Source organism: Copidosoma floridanum, unplaced genomic scaffold (genome assembly GCF_036245765.1).
Source record: "Copidosoma floridanum isolate Cflo_tuat_1 unplaced genomic scaffold, Cflo_Japanese_pri ptg000028l, whole genome shotgun sequence".
Classification (NCBI taxonomy): domain Eukaryota; kingdom Metazoa; phylum Arthropoda; class Insecta; order Hymenoptera; family Encyrtidae; genus Copidosoma; species Copidosoma floridanum.
The window spans coordinates 2,507,812-2,532,914 of NW_028321905.1; the positions used below are offsets into that span (position 1 = coordinate 2,507,812).

The 25,103-nt window shown below is 37.3% G+C and overlaps 1 protein-coding gene across 9 annotated transcripts in view; it reads left to right on the forward strand.

Moving 5' to 3' along the window:
• fz2 (frizzled 2) overlaps positions 1-25,103 on the forward strand; it is a 221,823-nt gene that overhangs the window by 175,411 nt on the left and 21,309 nt on the right. For 5 of the 9 annotated variants that reach the window (XM_089595810.1, XM_089595807.1, XM_089595809.1 and 2 more), the window contains one exon: positions 14,642-14,758. The exons of 3 other annotated variants lie outside the window; for them this stretch is intronic. The gene's annotated coding sequence lies outside the window, so the exon portion shown is untranslated. The remainder of the gene's footprint in view (positions 1-14,641; positions 14,759-25,103) is intronic. One more of the 9 variants, XM_014351387.2, reaches the window with a different exon arrangement.

Consider the following 25,103-nt stretch of genomic DNA (forward strand, 5'->3'; position numbering starts at 1 on the left):
TGGCCTGAACTGACTTACTAGTATTTCTGCCTCCGATATCGTTTTTAAGGCTGCTTCCGGTAGATGCGATATTCCTCGACTTGCCAAATAAATTATATCCGTTGCTGTTTCAAATTTCGCTGCTAGTTTATCGGCCAGCTGCTCGAATTCTTGAATTATCTCTGGCATTCTATCATATCTGCTTACCCAATCTGTAAATATTTTAAGCCCTTCTTCTTTAACATCTCCTGCTTTATCCTCATAATTTTTTATTATTTGCATTGTTTGTTCGTGATCACCAAACGCAGAGACTCTTATTTGTTCTTTGAGATATTTTGTTGTATCGGTCGTACTTGTCAAATTTATTTCCGTCAACTCCCGTATCTTGTCCTTGTTAGATTCCGATATCTGCCCCCTGAGTACCTGTACTGTCTCTACTTGGCTGCGAACTTCCTGCCCTACTACTGCCCTGTACGCTGTTTCGACACCTTGCAGCGCTTTTATGGTCTTGTGAGTAGCCATTCTTATGCGATTTCTGCAGGCATCTTCTTTGCTTATTGTTACTCTGCATTTCCATTCCACTTGATTGCTTGCTCTCGCAAATGCATCCGTTTCTCTGATTCTTTGATCCCAATCTACATACCATATTATTTTCCAAGTAGACGCAACTGATTGGGCCTGCCCTAGATTTTCCACTAATATCCCCGGATTCTTCTCGAATAGCTTTACTTCTCCCGGTTGCTTTCCTATCGGAGTGGCCTTCCCCCTAAAACATAGAATAGATACTTTTTTTTTTTGATACCTACATTTCCCTTTTTGTAAATTAATTCCCAGATTATTTGAGAGAAAAGGAGTAGAACAAGGAAAAAAAAAAATTCCTCGGAATGTCACTATTGTACGGCTCGCGATTACCCCTTCTAAATCCTAATATTTCGTACCAGCAATGTTAATCCCCGAAACAATGATTTTCAAGGACGGATAAGATCGAACTTTTGCAAGTCAAGTCAGGAATGTGGCTCTACTTGTACATGTTTTATTTTTGTATTTCCTTATTCTCTACATTTAACTTATATTTAAGGTGTGCTTGACCGAGGTGTACGTATGTGTGTATATATATATATATATATATATATATATATAAAACAACCTATCGCTATGCGACAAAATTATTGTATTCTTCTGTCTATCGGCACGTTCGGCACTGTGAGTCATTTACAACAGGAAGACGCATGTGGTACTACAGATCGGCAATTGTCATACATGCTGCCCCTGCAAGTTTCCCTCGTTTACTATTCCCATGCTAATTTTCCCCTTTTCAATTTTATCGAGAGGAGCGGGTAGTAAGGATTTTTGGATAGTTTGGCTATATTTCGTCAGTGATTACTTTGACTTTGTAGTGTCAACTTCGCTACTTGATTTCCAGTGACTTTTGCCCTTTTCTCTTGTGTTCTCAATACGTGTTCGATTTGGCGTTATTTTCTCTACTTTCCTTATTACCTTGTTATTCTTGTACTACCCCGCGAAAATGGCGTTTTCTTCTGTGAATCCGGTTGATTTTGTGCGCTGGCTACGTGATTTCGCAAACCTACCGTACGATAACACTCGTGTTACCGGGTTTGCGGCGGTCAACGGTAGTGTCTGTTCTATCCTCGAAGGTTCTGTGATGGAAGATCTTCTAAGGTGCTGCAGCTGCTTGCATGTGAGTATTATCCCTTTTTTTTTTTTTTTTTTTTTTTTTTTTTTTTTTTTTTTTTTTTTTTTGTAGCAAGTTTTCCTGTACCTAGATCTACATGTATACATATCCATTTAATTTGCTTTCTCTTACAGTCCATCTTATTGTTTATTTGCCGGCGACTGCCTTTCGTCGGACGTACCTGTGGGGCTCAAGTCGTGGTGCTTGAGGGGCCTACAGTTCTGGCCCCTATCACTTGTCCGAGTCACGGTGTGGTACGTATTACGTTATTTTTTTTTACATTTGACATTGCTTTTGAGTCCTTAGTTAAAAATTTTCCTTTTTTTTTTTTTTTTTTTTTTTTAGCTGGGAACGAGATTGGTTGTGAACCCTCACGGGTTCTTCTCTCTTCCCCTCCCTCTTTGCGAGCCGGACTGGCCCACAGGCGCCGTGCCTTTGCCTGTGCAAAGGTATAAGTACCGGGGTGGCGTCGCATGCTACGATATCTACTGCCCTTCCGGACGATCGTTCACTGTCCTGTTCCAGGACTGCCGCTGGACTGCTTCGTTTCCGTCGACGGGTTCCGTACTGCGAACCCACTGCAACGTTTCGGAGCCTGGAGCCTCGTATGTCGTAGCCGTCGGTTGTACGTGCCACGGTACGTTTATCGTGGTGGTGGTTGAGATATCAACCTCCGACCAAGACGGTTTTCCGCTGGAGGGGCGGCCCGTTATACGTGTAAGGCCTCTCTTATTCGTTATACTTGTAAGAAAACTTTTATGATTGTATTAATTTTCCTTTTTCCTTTTGCAGGTCGAACGGGGGAATAACGGACTGTTTACTATCGCAACGCATAATCCGCCTGCGGTTTGCACAAGCTGTGATTGTACTTCCAGCAATCGGCCCGCACCGCCTAATCTGAATATATCCTCGCTGGTGGATGGGTTCCGGGACTTGGCTGTTGATTGTCTTCCTCGGGGACGAGGACGGAGACGCAGGAGGGAGCGCACTTAAGGCGTGATCCACGAAAGACAGAGAAGGAGGGAAAAAATTTTTTTTTTTTTTTTTTTTTATTACCCCAATAATAAAAATAATTATTGTATTCACACATGTAAAAATAAAACAAAATTGTAGTAAAATAAACGACTCGCGAGTATTGTTTTACCTTTCTGCATGCCCCCGCGTTTTCCCGTATACATATATAGTTTATATAATTTTTAAGCGTAAATGTTAATAAGGATTTTTTTTTTTTTTTTTTTTTTTTTTTTTTTTTTTTCGCTGCAAAAATTTGTGCAAATCGTAAAATTGTGATTGTGGCCATTCTTGGGACCAAATTTTTTCTGGTGGCCAAGTATTGGTACATTTACCTTAATATCTAAAAAAAATGTTCCATTTTTTTAAATTTATTTATAATTATATGAAATAGCGCCACATTCCATTCTTATGTTTGCTTAGGCAATTAAAAAAAATAGTAGTCAATATTCTCTTGTTCTCCTTTTTTCATTGTATTTTCGCGGTGCGTCCGGGGGCCGCGAAAATTTAAGCGAGGCTAGTGGTTTACTTTTGTACTCCCGCATTTCTTTTCTGTATTCGCATTTTTTAACGGGGCTTTTACTACGCAAGCTTTTTTTATTTTATCCACGTGGGATATTCTCACCTCGTCCTTCCTCTGAAGTTTGACATTCTTTTTCGCATAATCGATGCCAGTTATTTCGTAAGGGCCCTCATATTGTGCGTCGAATTTCCCTTTCGACGGCTCTTTTAACACATAAACCATCTCTCCCTCGAGGTAGTATCTCGTATTCAATTTGCGGTCGTAGTAATATTTTGAGCGGTATTTTGCTTGCACTTGATTCATTGTGGCGATGGTTCTCATCTCCGTCAGTGTCGTTACCAGCTCATTAAAATATTCGTTCGACGTCTGGCCGCTGGATGATGTCTTAAAGCTAGTAGGTGTTCTCGCTCTTTGCCAGAAAACAAGCTCATGTGGTGAGTACCCTGTACTCTCATGGTCCGTAGTATTGTATGAGTGCATGCACAATGGTAAGTGCTCGTCCCACTGATCTTCTTTATCCACGTAGGCTTTTATATATTCGGTGAGCGTATGATGCATTCGTTCGATGGCCCCATTTGTTTGAGGGTGAAATGCCGTACTACCCATTTTGTCTATTTTAAATAATTTTGCTAGTTCATCCATGCTTTTATTCATGAAATGGGTGCCTCGGTCAGACAGTAGATGTTCCGGGGGTCCGAAATATGCTATAAATTTATCGGTTATTGCCCTCACGGTCTCCTCAGCTGTTGCTCTCTTCACTGGTACAAGAACAATAAACTTTGTTAGCCAGTCTTGCATAGACAAAATATGGGTGTAGTTATTCGTCGATGGCTTACTGATTGGCCCGTAGTAGTCTATTGAAATTTGTTCAAAAGGTCTACTCGGTGTGTCCGTAATGAGCAACGCTTGTTTTGTTTTTACCCTTACAAGTTTTTTCGTCTGACATGAAGGGCATCCCAAAATGACTTGCCTTATGTCTGGGCGCATGTTTCTCCAATAGTAGTCCTTCGCGATCCTACTATATGTCTTGTTCATGCCTCTGTGCCCGCCTATGGCTGCTTCGTGGTACTCTTTAATTATTTTTAATCTTTGACTCGTCGGTGGAATTATCAATGTGTTGGTGTAGAGCACCGCCGCTAATCTAGTGTCTTTGAATATTTCCTCGAAAATATCGGCAAAGTACCCCCATTGGGTAAGATTAAGAATCGCTAGATCCCTGACAATTCCAATTGTTTTAATATTGTTTGCAATTATTACGTCTCTGAGAGCCTTAACACACTTCTTAATATTCGATTTGAGCGCTGCTTCCTCAAAATTCTCCTTTACCTACATGTATATCACCGTTACCTTTCTCTCTCTAGTACTTTTAGCTTCACCTACGACTTTCTCCTCGTTGTTCATGCGCGTCGGATTTATGTACCCTCTTTCATGTAAAGCATCTATTACTTCCGTATTGGGTACCGCTTCCGTTACCGTCATAAACGCCAGGTTTTCGAGATACCTAAAGGGATGGTTTTCAGTTTTGCTTAGTTTTTGGCACAGAGGTGGGTCTTCCCCTTCTTTTGGTGCCCATGGCGGTCTTTCATTTGGCAGGCGTGTTCTGCACACCGTGTATTTTTCCATCGATGGAGAGTGTGTGACTGTGTTAGTTTCATTCTCGCTTTCTGTTTCACATAATGCGTTATTCAATTCATTAACCTGCCCTATCTCTCCTTTCATCGTATTTTCAGAGCTTTCGTCATCGCTGTTAGTGGGATGGTTGTCTCCTTTCCCTTCTTCTACACGCATATTCGAGTTCGTCTCTCCATCGGTGTGGTTTTGCTCTGTTCCTGATTGACTTTCTTTATCCCTTCCCCACTCACGTTGGTTTGTTTCTTCATCTCTTTCTGGCTCACTCGCGTATTCTTCCCGCCTTTCACAACTACTACCGTCATTGTTATGTGAATCATTTTCCGACTCGGTAATATAATTTTGTACTAGGGGCACGTAATGGGCATTCTCGCTGTTACCTTCCAGATGCAAGTGGCCGACCCCTTCTTTTTCCGTTGCAATATAGTGCGCATAAATATAATTTTCACGATTCAACTTGAGGTGTACACACACGTTCTTTTTGAATTCTTGCGAAAATATGTATATACATTCCCCAGTTCCATATTCTGTACGTGACATTAGTATATTTTCTGTTTCTTCTGGCTCTCTACACTTTTGTAGGTATTCTGAATTTTTTCATATCATTCTCAACTCGTCGGTCGAGAGATTAAAATTAAATAAAAAAATTAGGCTATAGAATAGGCAATTTCCCGGCGAGTCGCACGGTAGTCCTGGCACTTTGAAAAGTATTTTATTAGGTTGAATGCATTCATTCGTTTCCCTTCGTGTATTATCGTTAAGATATGCCAGCCACTTATCTGTCGGCGCCGTTGTGTCTGACGGTAAGTTGGGTTCCTTTACTGTTCGATCCCCTGGTTCTTCAAACTGGACTCGCTTATCACTTTTACGCGACATTGGATCTGTTTTTTCCCTTTCCTCTGGTGGCGCTTTTTCCCCAAGTATTTTTTCGTTGGGCTCCCATACGTTGATCCTCATTCCCGGCCTTCCTTCTACATCTCGCCTTCTTACGTCAATCATAACTTGTGCCCGCAGTTCGTCTGATCTTCCCTCTAACAAATCGTGTATATCCGGTTCCTTGTCTGCTTCTGTTGTTGGAGCGAAATTTGTTTCCGCGCTCACTGAGAGCTCTGCTGACCTATGTTCTACTTCTTCCGTGTTTTGTGCCGTTGTACTATTTGACGTTTGTGGCGTATCACAATTAGCTATTATTATTTCCTTCGAAGGGCTTATTATTGTCGGCGTAATCGAAAAATTCGGCTTTTGTCTGTTTAATGTGTCCATTTGTCTCTTGCGCAATTTTCGTTTTCTCTCCTCGAATAGTACTGCTGCTGGTGTACTCGTTGTTTTTACTCCCCTTCGAAACCCCGGTTCTTTCATAATATACCCTAATTTCCCATCCGTCATTCCTTGGGAAATAGGATCATCCCCTGCCGTAGCGATTGGTCTCGTCATTTTTTCAATTTCATCATCTGATGCATCCGAACCTGTGCCTTCTATTTCCATATCGAGCTTATTTTCATTCTGTCCCTCATATAATTGTTTTTTTTTTCTCCCTTTCATTACATTCATAAGTACCGTTAGTGAGCGGCTCATTTGCTGTATGCTCGTACTGTGGTGTCTCTCCTTCACTCTCTTCTTCCCTCGATCTTTCTCGTGCTTGATCGGCTTTCTCCGACGCTTCAACACCTCTGCCTTCAAAACCACCTTTCCCAAATGTTACGATGCTTCCATCTACCTCGTTGGCTTCCGTTAACTTTCGAGTGCCTTTCACTCTCCTCGCCTCTTCGGCCGCCAAGCTTGCTTGTATCAGCTGCCAGCCCCAATCATCAAGTCCCGTACTGTGATTTTCTGATTCGCTATTCATTATTACTGGTGTTCCGCAATTTGCAACAATAACGTCTTTTGACGGAATCTCGTTGCGTTCCGTATCTGTTTCTGTTTTTAAATTGCTAACTATAATATTCTTTCTTGGGCGACCTCTTTTTCTCACTGTTTTCTTTATTTTCCTGCTTAATTTTTCGTTTATTCCTACTTTTTCCTCGGATTCGGAATCTCCCTCACCATCAGCTTGACCATCTATTTTCGTTTCATACTTATTTTCTTTCCGTTCATCCAAATTTTGTTTTTTTCTCTGTACTTTCTTATCCGAATCCTCTGAATCAGAGTAAATAATTTTCCCCTTTTTAGTATTTCCCTGAATACGCTGTTTACGGGTCGCTCGTATTTTAAAAATGCGCGCTGGAGGCCCATCGCTATCGGCTAGTCCTTCTTTCTCCTGTTCGTCCGCCAGCTGATACAGTTCTTGGCGTGGCCGCTCAGTGTTTATTTCTTCCTCTTCTATTACTGGATTTCGAGAGAGTGCGTCGGGTGCTTTGTTCGAAATGCCTGGCCGATACACTACGTCAAATTCGTAGTCTCGTAGCTCCGCTTTTAGCCTATTAAACCTTATGTCGGGCTTCTTTGACGTGTGGTAATGTTTTAATGGCTCATGATCCGTGACCACTGTAAATTTGCGCCCAAATAAGTACGGCCGAAACTGTTCTTTTGCAAACACTATAGCCAATAGTTCCTTATCATACGTTGGGTAGCGTAATTCGCTCCCTCAGAGGCATCGTGAAGCATATTCACACGGTCTATCTTTACCCAACTCGCCTTGGCTTAATATTGCTCCTATTGCGTAGTCTGATGCATCTGTTGTGACTATAAAAGGCTTATCTAGATTAGGTGCAATAAGTACCGGCTCACTACATAATGCGTCAACTAATGTTTTGAAAGCTTGCTCCTGCTGCTCTTTCCATTTGAACTCTGTTCCTTTTCTCAAGAGTTTGGAGAGTGGCTGAGCAATTTTCGCATAATTCTGGATAAATCGTCTATAATATCCGACAAATCCAAGAAATTGTTTGATTTTCTTTGTATTCGTAGGCCTCGGATATTTTTTCGCTGCTTCAATTTTTTTTGGATCTGTTTTTATTTGTCTGTTTCCTACTACGTGTCCCAGTACTTTCGCTTCGCGTTTCAAAAATTGGCATTTTTTTGGCTCAATTGTCAAGTTTGCTTCCGAAAGCCGCTTTAAAAGTCTAATGAAACGCCTCTCGTGCTCTTCGAGGTTCGGAGCAAACACCATGATATCATCCAAATACACTTTGATTTCATGACCTTGTAGACCCGCCAACGCGAGTGACATTGCTCTCAAAAATGTATTCGGCGAGTCCGTACACCCCATTGGCATTCTCTTATACTGATAATGACCATCTGGCCCAAAAAATGCTGTTTTGTGTGCGTCATCCTCATGAATTTCTATTTGGAAAAATCCCTGTTTTAGATCGACTACTGTAATGTATCGAGCTGACGCTGAATGCTCGAGTATATTACTTTGGAATGGTAAGGAATGGCAACTTCCTACAGTTATTTCATTGAGCTGCCTAAAATCAGTTACCACGCGCCAACGTTTCTCCCCGTCCGGCCCCGCATGCTTGGGTACAATCCACATGTTAGAATTGTATGGTGATTCCGAAGGCTCGACGATTCCTTGCTCGAGCAATTTCTCTATCTCTTTTTTCATCTGTTCCCTTAGCGCTGGTGGGTACCTATAGCGCTTCGCCGTCACGGGCTTGTCCGTCGTAGTTATGATGCGGTGTTTCAATATATGAGTTGCTTTCAGTGGTTCTCCATCCAGACCAAATACAAACGGATTTTACTCTATGAGTTTCCGGACGTGTGATTTTTCTTCCTCGTTGCAACTTGAAACATCAATAAGCTGCATTATTTTATCGATTCTCGCTATTTTTCCTTTATCCGACAACCTACTTAAATTGTCAGTGTCCTTGAAATCACTATTGGACCCGCCACTTGTATAATTATTTGTCACGCCATATTGAACTTTGTTCATTTTTCTCCTTTCTTGGCCATCTGCCTCAAAAAGTCTTATAATTGCCTCATTAACGCCCCGAGCGTCGTCCCCTTCGACGCTAAATGGATCGGCCTCTCGCATCACTTCGCATTCTAATAACTCTATTTCCGGTACAGGTATGCTTACTGTTTCATTTAGTGTGTTTACACACTCAGCATAAACTTTTCCACCATTATTTGTGGCTATAAAATTTTCGAATATAACTCCTTCTCTCATTCTTTGCAAAGGAACCCACCCTACTTTTATTTTTTCGCTATTTACCCCGACACGGGCATATATAACTTGCCTTGACCTAGCAAGAATCTCGAGCATCTCTGGCTCGATTAAATTAATTTTCATTCCTCCTAATTCAAAAATATTTTCTGCCGCGCTTATGCGACCTTGATATAACTTAAAAATGTCCCATCCAATAATACCTTCCCCATCTATTGGGAAGTCGCGTGGGACCACATGCAACCTACACAGAAGGCCATTCAGTGGTATTTCAACTACACCTAAAGTGCTACGCTTTCCGTGCGTAACACCTACAATTCTTACTCGGTTCCTCACGTCAAAGAATTCATTTGGAAGAATACTGTCTTCCTTTATAATAGAAATTTCAGCTCCTGTGTCTGCATAGAATTTTGCTTCCCCCCCTCTTAGTTGAGTGCTTGTCATAAATACCGAAGGGGGTGTCCTACCTGCTAGAAATATATTTATTCTTGCTTCACGCTGAGGCTCGCTTCCGTTATTGCTTCGTCCTACTTCTATTTGAGGGCTGTTTTGAGGCAAATTATCTCTCCTTGTCGTCATATCAACTCTTACACTCGCAGCTAGCGACTCTCTTACCTCTACGTTTGCCGTTTTTCTGCTGTCGAGTGTTTTTGTTATCTTCCTATCTACTGGGGGATGCCCGACGCTTGGGGAGCGCATCGAGCATCCTGGAAGTTTAAATTTTCCGCGCGTGACCTGTCTGTTCTCGTATTTTTCTCATGATTGTATTGATTATTTTGGTTTCCTCTTTGATTGTTAAGGTTGTAATTGTTGTCCCTGGGTCCATAGTTATTATATTTATTTTCCCGTCGCTGATTATAATTGTTATAATTGTCATTGCTGGGCGCGTAATTGTGATAATTGTTTTCTCGTTGCTGATTATAATTGTTATAATTGTTATTACCGGGCGCGTAATTATTATAATTATTTTCTCGTCGCTGATTATGATTGTTATAATTGTTATTACCGGGCGCGTAATTATTATAATTATTTTCTCGTCGCTGATTATGATTATTAAAATTATTATTGGGTGCATAATTATTTCCCCTATTTCGACCATTAAAATTCCTGTTCTCTTCGAATGGCCTACTATTGTTCCTGTTATTGTTTGCCGGAGGGCGACTATTGTTGCCATTGAAGTTTCTATTATTATTATTATAACTATTATAATTGGATGTGTAGCTATTATGTTTGTTATGGTAATTTCTAGGGTCAGGGTCACTATACTGCACATTAGGTGCCTGATCATTGTACGCAGGTCTTCCTTCATTTTTGTCCCTTATCTCTGTTAGTCTCTTGGGTGGTTCTGTTTCGGGCCTATCGGGGTCTTTTATTCTTCCGTTTTTCGCGTCCCTCCATAGCTTTTCGCACCCGCTCGTAGAGTGCAGACAGTGCTCCTGACAATATGAGCACCACTTAACATCTTTGATGCCGTCCCATCCGTCCGTATCGCTCTTTCCCTCCGGCGCATCGCTGATTACCATGCCTATCCTTGGATTCCTCTTACCAAAACAACTCTCCCGTGTTGCATATGTGCTAAAATCATTAGGTGCCATTTGACGTAAACTTAACTCGTTATCTACATCTATAGCCGCTTCAATGGCCTCCTCCAGTGTTGCAGGTTTTACCCCAGCCACGTTCCAATTGTATGGCGCTTTCAACCCATATATAAACTGTTTCGCTGATTCTCTATCCGCAGATTGTTTTAGGGTATTTTTCTGAATCTGGGACAGCTGTGGGTTGGCGTCATGGGTCATCATTATTCTATTATGCAACCGTTGCACCCGGCTGCAGTACTGAATAACTGACTCGCTATTCAGTTGAGTCAGTGACTTGAGTTGGGCTTGCTGTGTATCTATGCCTCCCATGCTCCCGAATCGCCGTGACAGCGCAAGTAAAAATGCGTCTACGGTATTAAACAGTGATAACCGGGTGCAAAATTGATCTGCCGCCATCCCCCTAAGCTTACCGCCTAACGTACCAATAAAGTATTTTTCATATTGCGGCGGAACTGCTAGATTTGCTGTCCTCACCATCTGTTCAAAAAGCGGAAAGTTTATTGGATCCCCGTTGAATATAGGGATGCCACTCGCCGCGCTATTGACATGGGACAGTGCACTATAGTGCATGCTAACAGGGTACGTGTTTTCCGCTCGCTGTTGACTCATGATAGGGTTTATGTAAGTCGGATTTGGCTGCGCTTGATGTTGCTGCTCTCGCGTAATGTATTCCTTGTGCATGTTATTATCCCGAAACGGCCAGTCAGATGACGGTGCTATCGGTTGGCCCCTCAACCTTTCATTTATTGGGCCTGTGGGTTCGTAGCTGGGTCCAGCGTCCTGCATCCTTGCGCCCGAAAAATTTGGGATTCCCGTTTGCTGCCCCCATACATTCTTATTTCTTCCAACGTCCTTGACGGTAAGTTCCAATTGTTTTTATGGCCAAATACTAATTCCCTACAATTTTGTGTAAGTGCTTCCTCCGAAAACTGAGTCACACATTGCTGTGCTGTTTGCTGCGCCGCTTGTTTTTCTCCTCGTCTGAACGCATGTTAAAGCGTATCCTGTGTATCTTTGCTGTCGAACCTATCTTTCGAGTACGAGTTTACGTCCCTCGAAATTTCGCTCATCCCATTTCCGGCTGTATAATCTGCATTCTTTAAGGGTGACGTATTCGCAGCGTCGTTTCTTACGGTGTTTGAATATTCTGCACCCGCCCCCATTATGCATGACGTTGTTTGTGAAACTTTCTCCCTAATCACCCCAGGTTTCATTTTTTTCAAAAACTTTAACATTAGCATACGCTGTTTTTTACCCATTTTTTCTCGTTCCATTTGAGTTTCGGGACTGTGCTCTAAAAATACGGTCAGTATTTCTGACTCCAACTCATTCTCCGGATACGAGGGAATTTCGTCCTCCCTAACACTCACTACATCACTGTGTGCTTCATCGAAGTTTTTCATTGTAGATTCTTTATTATTCTTTTTTTTGAAATTCTTTATTTCCTGTCTGTATAAGAGCGCTTAAACACTTATAAGTAAATTTCTGTACGATTCTTTGCGTTCCTATCTCACGATGACAAAACCGCTTTACTTTAACATTTACCGTGTGTCTAATTTATTATTTATTTATTTATTATTTCCTTACTTTTAATCTGACCAATTTATTTTTACTGTCCGAAATTTTCCTGACTTACGAAAAATTACCTTAATGACGCACCGCCAATACTATGAGGAGGATACCGAACGCAAAAACCGATATAGCAAAAAAAAAAATAAATTTATAACGCACAAAAAAATTTTAACAGGACCCCTTGGACAGTTAAATATATTTATTTATTTATGAATCTCAAGTTATTACCATATGCTCCCGGCTAGAATAATGGCGACCAAGATCTTTATCATCCTTGTTTGCTTGATTTCTATCGTAGTCCCGGGTATCCTCCGCCTTGGTCCTTGATTAAAGCTGCTCTTTCTTTCATACTTCAGCAACTCCTCGCTCCGCTAATTTCTCTCGTAGCAGTTCCTAGTTCACTTCGTGGCACGACACTATGTGTGTTTCCCAAAAATCGCGAGAGTCGATATTTTATCGTCGACAAAAACCGAAAAAAAAATTTTATTTTTATTTAATCGCGATGACCATCCCACTTCTGACACCAAAACTGTTGCGTAGGATTCTATGGTCTTGGGGTGCGCACGAAGTAAATAGTCGAGGAACTAGTATCAACGTCTTTATTAATGCAAAAACGAGAGAAGAGCGCGTCGCGTGTGTACGATCTTCGTCCTTGACGGTTCCAGCCAGAGAGAGCGCTCCTTTCAGCATCTGCTTATCGCTCTGCTCTCTCCCACTACAATCATCTGTAGTAGGCCCCAAAAAGAGGGGGCGCACGTACGTGTAGCTATGATATCGTACGTGACAACATATACAATCGCATACATAAATTAAAAAAAATTATGTTGAAATTATCTTAACATATTACAAGCTTCTAATACTAAATTATAAATTTTCTATTTACTTAACAAGAAAAAGGTTTGTACAATTTTTTTATGGTTTATTAGGGCTCCTTATGATGTATTATAAACATAATTATGTTAATGGAATGAATTTTCGATGGTTTCTATCGTTTAATGACTAAGTAACACTTGAAATAATACATGTAATCTTATCATTATGTGAATATTTATGTAACACATAAGTTTTACAATAGTATCAAAGAAAAAGATAAACGGACCAAGTACTTAATACAAACTAATGATATAAAAAATTATATTAAAATAACAACTTAAATATATAGTATTAAAATCAATTGAAAAACTAAAGAACTACATATGAAGATTATTCATTTTATTAGTATGCTAGTATGTATTAAGCCTACCTACTAGCCTCCTGAGCAGTGTAAAAAAATAGATGAAAAATTTTTTTTTATATTAGGGTTTATTAATATTCTAAGTATATTTCTAATAAATCATGTACAATTTACATGCATACAAGATATACATTGTAAACAATATATATATAATCAGTTCTTACTATTTGAAGATAAGAGTGATAAGGCAACGTAAATAAATTTATGTTTTGTAAGTAAGGCTGGGCGTAATCCAGGGGTAGTATCCCGGCAGATCAGCATAAATTATTTTATTATCAGTTTCTTTGACGTAGGGCTTTGTTTATAAAATTTGTAAAAATCACATATATTTATCTGTAGAATGTCAAGAAAATTTTGAATTTTTAAAGATTTTTTGTGCGCTTAGTTTTTGAGCAATAATGCAATGAAAGACAGCTTTTAACATAGGGAAAATTGGACTTGTCTTCAAAAATCGTACCTACGTCATGTCCTAAAAACGGCATTTACCATTTTTCGTGTATCTTTTGACATGTTACTGTAAGGTTGAAAAAAAGTATCATGTCTTTCCACTTAATAAGTTTCAAAGTTTTTAACTTTTATATTTGGATTTTATATTTTGTACACTAACTTTTAAGGCATGTGAAAACGATGAACTATTAAAAAGGTGTACTTTTCAACCAATTTATGTTAATTAGACACTTGAGAATAATTCACTTTCCAAGCACATGAAAAAATTTCTTTTTTAGAGTTAACTAGTGCATCTAAGCAGTACCCTTAAACTTTTTGCAATTGGGAATTCTTTGAGTAAAATGAGCAATGATATTTGCATTTGGATTTTTCGTGATAGTTGCATCCTCGTCAGAACAAAGGAACCATCTCCAACTGCACAAATATAGAAGGATTAGTCAATATGCAAACATAACCTTGCAGTTTTTGTTTATTTTGCCATGTAAAAGAAAAATTTTGAAACGACTATGGTATCGACGATATCAATATAAAAATGTGAAAATTATTTTATAACGACGTAATCCCTAAAAACCAGACAGCACATACACCTCAATCAAAAATCAAAAAAAAGCTAAAAAAGACAATTTTTACAAAACTTTATTTTCATATGATTGAATTTAGCAATAAACGATTATTAAGTTTAACTTTTTTGATAGTTTCTGTAACCCACACCTTAGTTTTTTTTTAAATTTTATTATAATAGTAGTACTGATTTTTAACATTGGTGCTAATGCACGAGTCGTTTAAATTTGTTTATAGCAAGCATATTTTGTTTACTTTAACACTAAAATAATTTTTATCATTCTTTCAGAATGTTACTCTACGACGGCTAATAAAAAGTTTTCGCAAATGCGGTTTAAAAGCTAAAATCAGTACGATAATAATATATCATTCATAATGCTGACAATAAAATGGTCAAGTAAGTCCAGTAAGTAAACTTTTGTAATTTAAAATATTTTTAAGGATTTCAGCTGACTTATAACAATATGTGCTGTTTTCTTCGTGCAAAATCATGAAAGTACCTGAACTATCGTCAACTTATTACTTACAAAAGAAGTATCGATTGGAGTGTCATAAACTGACTTCGATGAAATTTCTGTATGATGTAGAATATAAAGCAATATTATTAATGTGTTTTTTTTTATCGACCTATATGCAGCTTTAAAGGGTGAGAACTAACCCTAAATTTTACTCTTCATTAACTGTTTTTCATAATTATTTTTTCTTGAGCTTTATATCTTCTTTAAAACAAAGTAAAGATTATTTCTCGTACAAAAAAAAGTTTACAAAAATTGTTAGCAGTAAGGGTTGCATACCCTATTTTTTAGGATATAATAAAAAATTTTTTCACTGAAAAAAGTTTTTTTTTTCACGAAATTAAATACCTAAGTTAACGTGTTCCAGGGTTTTTACAAACTTTGACCTTGACAAAGATTAATCACTACATACAAAAAAAATCAATACGTACATGTTTTTAAGTATTCAATTTCTTGGAAAATTTGTACAAGGAGGTTTTAGAGGTTGCTGATTTCAAATACGTCACAAGGTTTTATAAATTAAGAATAGTGGCATTATAAACGTGAAAAAAAGAGGTTGATATAATTTTAAATTTAATTTGACAAAAAAAGTTGAAAAAGTTAAAAATATTAAATAACTCTCTTTAATTTCACAGGCCCCCCTCCCCCAAAAAAAAGTTGTCTGTACTTTCAACCAGACCAACTTTTTTTCATGTATTTTTTGACGTGGAATCCAGATCTGCAATAAAAACTTAGCCTTTGCAAACGAGTTTTGGAGTAACTGCAGAAAAACGCGGAAAAACGGAAATTAAATAGTGTGAAGAAAGACAGGTTTAATTTGACGCGAAAAAAGTGAAATTAAGATGTAGTAAAGAAAGATACGATCGATTCGACTTGAGAATTCAATTCTACGGATAAAAATACATGAAAAACCACGGTGCGAATAATTTTTTCACGAAATTGAAACTCTCCATGCGGCTGTGGAAAGGCTAACAGATGCAAAAAAGGTAAAATTCATTCTCGAATCAATTAGATTAAAATTTAATTCTTTAACTTAAAAATAGCTCATAGCCATTGACAATACTACCTCGGGGGTATTCAAGGCTGCTGATAGTGAGTTAGAGGTCAGATTTCTAAAATACGGCTCCCGATGTACTTCACATCCTTAAAAAAATTTTTTTATTTAATTGATGTTAGGGAAATAGGTTGTAGTAAGTACAATAGACAATTAAAAAAATTTACTAACAAAAAGAGAGTTGAAAAATGTCAAATCCTGTGAATCAGGAAATAGTATTAAAGGTTATTCGCTGTGAGCATGAAGCCCATCTGCTTCTGTTGCTTGCAATATGTATTTTTCCGTAGTTTCACGTTGTGTGCAAAAGCAAGCATGCTATGATTTTCTACTATATCGTATCTGCCCTTGTCAGGCCACTTTGCTTATCATAGTTGTTTGAAACAGGAATTGGTACGCTAACGTTGCTGAAAAATGCCACTTAGGTGCTGATGAGCATAAAGACCATCAGCGCCTAAGTAGCGTTTTTTTTTGGCAACGTGAGCGTAAAGAGTCGTGTGATAGCTTTACTACGGGGTTGAGTTCTCTACATGTGGAGGACCATTTTACAAACCGGATGAGCGAGCTGACAAACAAAAATTTTTTTAAGGGTTCAAAGTACGTCGGGAGCCGTGTTTTAGAAATCTGACCTCAAACTCACTATCAGCAGCCTTGAATACCACCGAGGTAGTATTTTCAATGGCTATGAACTATTTTTAAGTTAAAGAATTAAATTTTAATCATGTTTAATCGATTTAAGAATGAATTTTACCTTTTTTTCATCTGTTAGCCTTTCCACAGCCGCATGGAGAGTTTAAATTTCGTGAAAAAATTATTCGCACCGTGGTTTTTCATGTATTTTTATCCGTAGAATTGAATTCTCAAGTCGAATCGATCGTATCTTTCTTTACTACATCTTAATTTCACTTTTTCTGCGTCAAATTAATTCTATCTTTCTTCACACTATCTAATTTCTGTTTTTCCGCGTTTTTCTGCAGTTACACCAAAATTCGCTGGGAAAGGCTATGTTTTTACTGCAGATTTGGATTCAGCGTCAAAAAATATATGTGCGAATAGACACTGCAAAAAACTTATAAGTCATTTGTTATATTTTTAAATTGTCACCAATATCTGTCACTTTTATACTATTAAAAACTACCACAAATTTTCAAAAAATCATCAATGTCCGTTGCTTACTTCCAGAGACATTGATAATTTGGATGCGGCCGTCGTTTCTAACTTGTTCGCTCGAAAAAGTCTGTGGACCCATTGCGAAGAGAGGGCATGGACGCCTAACTCGCCCACCACCAGGCCCAGTATGCAAGGCGTAACGGCACACTTTTTTGCAATCAATCTTGACAAACTTGCAATGACTCTTGACAAATAGAAGCGCTTTTTAAAAATTGGGCTATGTTAGGCCATAATTTGTTATGGCTTTTTGTGGGAAGAACCTTTTTTCTTTTTTTTAGCAGCTCACAAAAAGTCAACAACCAATTCTGCTGGAATTTAGTGAACATTTTGAGAGCCACAATATTCATACTATATTTAAATTCGAGCTCCTAATGTTCATTAAACCGTAATTTATAGATTTTTCAAGAAATTTCCAAAATATTTTTTAGCAATTGACGAAAAAACCGCTCAACTAATTTGAATTTAATGCAGCTCATTACGTTCGTTTTGCAATCGCTTGTTTGAAATTGTCTTCTAGATGCAGAAAACCTGGTTTAGCGACTTTTACCATGTTTTATGGCCTTAACTGAACTTTTTAGGTGTTTAAAAGTAGTACAATCTATTAAAAATAAAAAAAAACTTGCGATGTATTGGTAAATGACACCCAGTTTTTTGATCAATTTTATACACTATTACACTTATTCTATTATACTAGCTTAGGCACTCTCACGGGTTGACTTGATTTACCTACTGGTTGAATTCAATATTGTTTTACCAATATCAATACTACTTAAAAGTCAAGTATTACTTAGTTTGGTTTTGTTAATGTACAAGTCTGAGATGATAAAATACTACAAGTGTTACACAAAAAGTAAGCTGCACCAAAAAATAAAACAAAACTTTTTTAGATTTAAATTTCAGAACTTTGTAAGTCTTACGATTCATAAATACAATTCATTAATACTTTATAAAGTTTACAGAAATTTCTGTGAAAAAATCGATTAAATACATAAAATTTCCCGAATCTTTTATCGTTGTTTAATTTTCTAGTGATTTTACATTTTTTTTTATCGCTCTCTCGTTGAATTTGTACAAATGTATACTATATTTATTTCAGCATCTAGATAAATATACGCATAATTGATCCTGAGAAAATAACAGTTTCTTAAAATAAAAACCAATGTTGTCGAAACTTTGTCCATAAGCTCTCTTAATAGTCGTTAAAAATTCTGAAGGAAATTAATTTCTGTACAGTATAGATGGTAATGATATGAAAAGTATTTTTAGTATTCAAAGTTATTTTAAGCATAAAATTTCCACGTCCAGTTTTCTCCCATTTTATTATTTAAGCTTCAATAAATTAGTTAACTATAGCCTTGTACCATTGCACAAAACATATGATATACTTAAGTTTCTGATTTGCATAAGTTTTGCTCTTATTTTTTAATGAAGTTGATAGGGACTGAGACCTTTGCGAATAGAATTAAAAAATTTAATTACAAAATTGACATATATGGTATTTTTAGACTCATGAAGTGTCGCATGATATATGCTGTAATACGTTCTCATGTTTTCACTCACTAGATTTGAAATTTTGTTACTAATGAATAAGTACGTACAATACGTTCCACTATTTTTGCGCAAATATCCTTTGTTTTACAATTTTCTTAGAAATTAAACGTTTTCATTATTACACCTGCGATGTGTAATGATAATTCAAAGAATTATTTGTTATTCGAGCGAATATTGACATTAAAAATACAGAAATATGCCCAAAAAATGGTAATTTTATGGTTGCTTTGATAATCATCCTCTTTCTACTTTCTTTTTTCTTAATAAAGAGAATTAGAAAAAAATTTTTCCTTTAAATTATCAGTTTATTATTAAAGAAAACTTATTAATTGTATTGATTAACATTAAATTGTTAAGTACAAAAATGAAACCAACGAAATAGCTATTAAACAGTTTTGTGGTGATCACGCTCCGATTACTACTTTTTAAAATGGAGAGTATTCAATAAAAATCTGTCCCTGAAACTATTAATTTGTTTCTAAGAAATACATAAATCACATAGGTCTTGTCTTATATATCCAAAGCTATTTTTAGCATCCTAGAGACCTAAACCCGTATAAACAAATAGTTTTTTTTCTGATAATGATTTTAAAAAAAACCCGTTTTACTATTGCTGCAATCTATAAAAAGATAAAAAGTTTAATGGTTGGTCATATCTTTTGGAGCTAAAACAAATGCAATGTGAGACAAAACCATGGATAAAATCTTTTTTTACTATCTAAAACTAAAAAAGGTAGCATAATGGCACTAACCTCTTTAAAAACATTGTCACATTAAGAATCAATTTCTACTTAACCCGTCAGGTTTGCAGTCTCATTTAATGCTCTATTATTGATATTATTTTACGCCCCTAAACTTTCAAATAATGTTGCTCCTTATACGTTGTCTAATAGATTTCAAATAAAATGCTTAGAAGTTGTGAAAAAAATACAAAATTTATTTTCTTTATTGCAGTAGTTTTCTGCAAAATTTGTCTTTTTCTTTGAATGTTAAGGTTGTTGTTAAAAACCTATTTTTCAAAAATCTTAAAGCATTTTAGCGATTTTTCAAAGCCTTTTTATTTGATTCAAACACTACTGTGAGTGTGTACAGAATACATTTTAAAAAATCCTCAATATGTTAGGTAAAATAACTTAAACTAATATAATTATTTTTAGAAAAATACAACAAAGAGAATTGCTCGGTTTGGTAAGCATATACAAAGTGAATAATTCAAAATAATTATACTTACACTACAAAAAAAAACATACAAAATGGTCCTGTTTAAAAGTATTATACAGTAGTGAGGGGTTGCTGCGCAGGGCGCTTAGGCGCTGAACTAGTAGATATATTAGACAGCTGTGCTTGATATGTATAACAATTTTTATTCAGTTTATAAATAAACTAAATGATTCAGAAGTTATTAAGTAATTTATCGACAAATTTTTTACAATTTATTTCCCAAGCTAAACGTGGCAAGTGGCTTACAACTGAAAAAAATATGATTGCTCGTAAATAATACTTCATGTTATTAGTGGTTGCAATCATTAAAATAAAATTATTAAAACTGTGACTTCGACATTTCGGCTGAAAAACAGCCGTCGCAATACCTTGTTGCAAAACTATTTCGTACGTTACCTTTCACGTCCCTACAGACTGAATTCCTCTCCTCCAGGAGGTTTGCTACAGCTGTCTGGCTCAGGAACGTTGAACTCTCCTACAAGAAAACTAGAAAGGAGACAAGGGGGCACTAGCTAAAAATGAACACTAATCACTTATACATTTTACAGTGCATTGGTGCTACTTATTTCACCCTCATTCACACTTAAAAGTATGATCATCTCTTTCTCTTACTTATATAAACATACGCATTAATATATAATGTGTTCAATACGGGGATGTCTGTGATGATATATATCGTCGTCCTCACTGTTTAACTTATCCTTGGCTCAGCTGTCGGAGACCCACACCTATGTCACACACACACACCATCTCATACACATCTCGTACCTGTCACCATGTGTGCGTCACTAACACGAAAATTCCGCTCACACACACTTATGCTTTCCTGAAATTCGCTTTATCCCCACATACACCCATACGCCCATTCGCTTGAATCACCAGGAGACCTATTTCCCAATATCTGACTCCAGTGTACTATGCACAGTACATTTACCTTTCCAATGTTTTCACGATCACGCTGCGCTATTTGGAACTCGTCCTAGTCTCAGCGGTACAGATGGCTTGACTGCAGGGCTGGCTTTTGCTGACAGCTGTTCTCTCTTCTAGCTGACTACTCTACCCTATTCTATTCTATTTTCCTTCTGCTAGACTATCTTCGATCTATTTTTAATCACTAATCTCTGCTATTCTCTACTATTTTTCCTGTCACTTCCCCTGTTTCTCTCATTATCTTTTTACTAATCTCTTCTCAACCATTCTCTCTCTCTCTCTAACAACTAGTTAAAGGTTTTAAAAAATAGGCTGTGGACGCGCCGACCCGACACCCGATTCATTCAAGACGCGTCGCAAGCTTCTTCATTTTCCTTCTCCTTCTTACACACGTATACAATCCAATCATACATCACAGACATTCTACTCTTTTTAGCGTCTGCTGTCTTTCTCTCTCCTCTTGGCTCGTAGTCCGTGGCACTGAAAACACACATTAAATAGTGTGTCAAATAGAATATATATTAGGTCTCGGTAGCCGTGGATAACTTGCCCATAAATATAGTTATACAGTGACGTCGTAGCTTAAGCCACAACGTCACAAAATCTACGTTCAGAGTAGACGAAACGTTATCTAAATTAAGCAATGAATTAGTTGGGGGCGTAATCGGTATGATTTTTTTTTTTTTTTTCTTAAATCATCAGAAATGTAACGTATTGTTTTGTAGAAAAATTATGAATAGAACTTGTCAATTTTTTAAAAAGCTTTTTTTAAGGGTAATTCAGACCTTTTGATTACTTTTTGAAACATTACTCTGCGATGCGTTGAGGCTGAGAAATAATTGCAATATTACACCGTATTTTTCACTGAAAACAATAAATTTTGTAAATTTTTCCATCGTCCTTTTTCCATATGTAACTTTTTTCAGAGTGAAAAAAATTGACGTCCCGGAGCACAAAATATGTAGGGAAGATCAAAACGAAGAAGATTATGTGTCACACGATGATTTTTTTTGCGTTTTGGTGATGTGTCATCTTCGACAACGCGATGACACGTTAATCAAGATTTTTTGGAGAATAAGCCATATGTACTGATTACAATAAAAAGTATACACATAAAAAATATAAAAAAGTGTAGACTTATCGGTTTATATGATAGCTACAGAGGAAACATTTTCCTAGGGGTCAAGGGTTCTATTCTGAATAAATATACGTATTTCTTTACGAGCTCATTTTTGGGAAAATTATCCTGAACAATAGCTGTCTTAGAGGGGACTTCACTTTGGTGTAGTATCGCATTGATCTTTACCCTAGAGACGTAAAAGTCTGGGTAAAATTATGGAGTGTACATGAGATAGTGTGAAAAAAATGATAAGCTGATCCAGTGCTTTGGCAAAAGGCGCCAGCTTTACTCGATAGGCTCTCATTGTTATATGTGGTGATTTTTCAACTATACACCTCACATTTTTGTATGAATATCAATGCTGAAATTTTAACTGTAAGTAAAGAGCACTAAAATGAAATACTACACGAAGTTTTGGAAAAGTTGAAATAAGTCAAATATAATATACATGCTTTTCCTTACATGCATTAACATAACTTTAAAAATGTGTGAAAATGAATTTATAACCGTTCGAATTAAATGTCACGTGATTGGGCTCCGGCACTTGGGAAATCGAGGCACGCGGTTCGTATCAAGTGGAAAGCGGCTAGGCAGAATAAAAGCGCCTGCCCTCGCTTCATGGAAAATTTTGGGGCTCGTGACCATATATATATATATCGCGAGCTCAGTTTTTATGAGCACAGTCCGCCTGCCGGTTGCTAAGATGAAAGAGAGTCCCTCAGAAAAACAAAAAAAGTTATCAGTCTAGGCCTACTTCCGCAGCTGGCGTTCTACCTGGTGCTCCCGTATTGAGAGGTCCAACGGATGAAAGAAAAAAAAAGATAGAGGACCTTCAAGGCCCACTTACAGTAAACAACAGGCAACTCTGACGCGCCAAGCATGGCTTAACGCTACGGCTGCGAACGAACCGCCGACCCGACACTATCGACGCTGATAGCACTTCTCGTAGACTGTCTTATGTAGGTACAAGGCATAATTTTTTTTAATGGAAGACTACTCGAACGTCACCAAAACGAAATTAATACGTGATACCAATAATTCAAGATATCTCGAGCTGATTTTACTGTTACCGGTTTGAAAATAAAAGAACTCTTTTTCGGTTTACTGTATACGAACGGATTCTGTTTTATTTAACTTTTATGCTTTCCCCGCTTCCCGTTCCAAAACGCTTGCTTCACGTCCCTTAATATCAACATAAAGAAATAAATTTCACAAATATTTTAGAATGATAAGGATAACCTCACGACTATTGTCGTACTGTCATGGCTAAGATGCCATGGTGCTCCCTAGTTCACCTGACCTGCAATTACCACTACTCATAGAGATATAAAGATAAAATGGAACAAGAGCTTCTATTTTGCGATGGATGCAAAGAAAAAGAGGGGAAGACCAACATTTCCCTCTGTCTCTTTCTAGCTGAGCACTATGATACTCCCAAGAGCCAATCACAGGGCTTGCCTGATAATTAGCCTTTCACCCTTTCTCTATCTTTGCGTGTATCTCTTGACTCACAGGCATAGTTACCCCTTCCTACCTTTATCTTTACATTTCGCTGCTATTGTCGCAGTCTATAATCTCGATGATGATGCTGCGGACGATATCATGCTGCCAAGATGTTATTCTGCTCCAAGATGTGCTTAACCTCCAGTGATCCAAACTACTGTATCAGAAGTGAACTTAGCTTCTTAATAAAAATTCACAGTAAACAACCATTGAAAATATATGGGTCATTTAACGAAAACCAGCATATTCTAAGGGCCAAAATAGGAAAACGCTTAAAATAGATTTTAAATTGTTAAAAAATTTTTCTCGTATTGTCCACGATCATAATAAACTAAAATTTTTTGGGCTCTGCTAGATCTGCACGAGATAAATGTTTACGACGACTTTCTTAAATTATTTTTGAAAAATAGAACCGTTACGGGCTCTTATAAAATCTTATTATAACAGAGGTAACGGTGCTGTCAATGATAACTTGACTTTATTCTTACATTTATATCATGTACTTACGATTAACGTTCGTACAAGTCACTATCCGAGGAGAGAAAGCAACATTTAAGCAAGATACAATGCATTCTGTATCATTATGGGATAGAATTACCCGGCTCGTAAGAGCTCGTAGCAAAAAAGGGGCGTTACGGGCTCTAATAAATTTGTTGAAAAATCGATATTGTGACGCACCAAATGGAAATTAAGCTTCACTACTGCGATTATACCATATAAAAAACAGCTTTATTTCAACCCACTACCTTCCTAGTTGATAATTAAATGCTTAAAAAAGATACACGACATTTTACAGCGTTCAGGGCTTTTTAAAAAGGAGCGTTACGAGCTCTTATAAATGCGTCGAGAAATCGAGATAGTAACGCACCAAATGCAAATTAAACTTAGCCACTGCATTCATACTACATGTAAAACAGCCATATTTTCACCCACCACCTTCTGAGTCGACGATCTAACTCCCCGCAATATTACATGACCTTCTTTAGCGTTACGGGCTCTTAGTTTTTATTTTAGGGAGACAGAATTTGCAAATTCGCGAGCCTGTAGCACTGCCTTGTCGGATTGCAAAAATTTAAAAAAATTCGTGCAACATCGTCGACCCACATAAAATACAAAACGTCTTAATTGCAACACCCAAGTTTAATTGCGTGCATTTGTGAGAGCATTTTCCGTTAAAATGTTAAATTTGTAAGATTTCGGTCCCGCAACTTCAACACCATCCAAGTCTCAAATACAATTTTTTTTGGTTGTCTAAAATGAGTGAATCTGTTGTTCAATTTAATCACTTAAAGATCCCATGCCATAGAAAAATCAAAAACTCCATACTATGCTTCCAGGCGTCGTAAAACCTTCAAATTTTCGAATGAGACATGAGCCCGTAACTCTAATTGAGCCCCATTTTTGCACCTCAAACTAAAAGACTACTTTTTTATAATTTGAATTCTATTGTACCTTCACCAATAAACATCACTTAAATAATTAAAAAAGTTTCGAGATCGATATCTTCCTAATCGACGTTGTAATCGACTGGAACATGAAATATGCCGTTTTCGGTAGAATGGCCCATGTACATGAAAGGCAATCAACATACAACCAGAAAAATATTCTTTACTCCTTAATCTTTATTTTCTATTAAAATCTTTCTTCTCTCTTAAAATATGTGCAAATATTTCTTTTTCTCCCTTTCTTT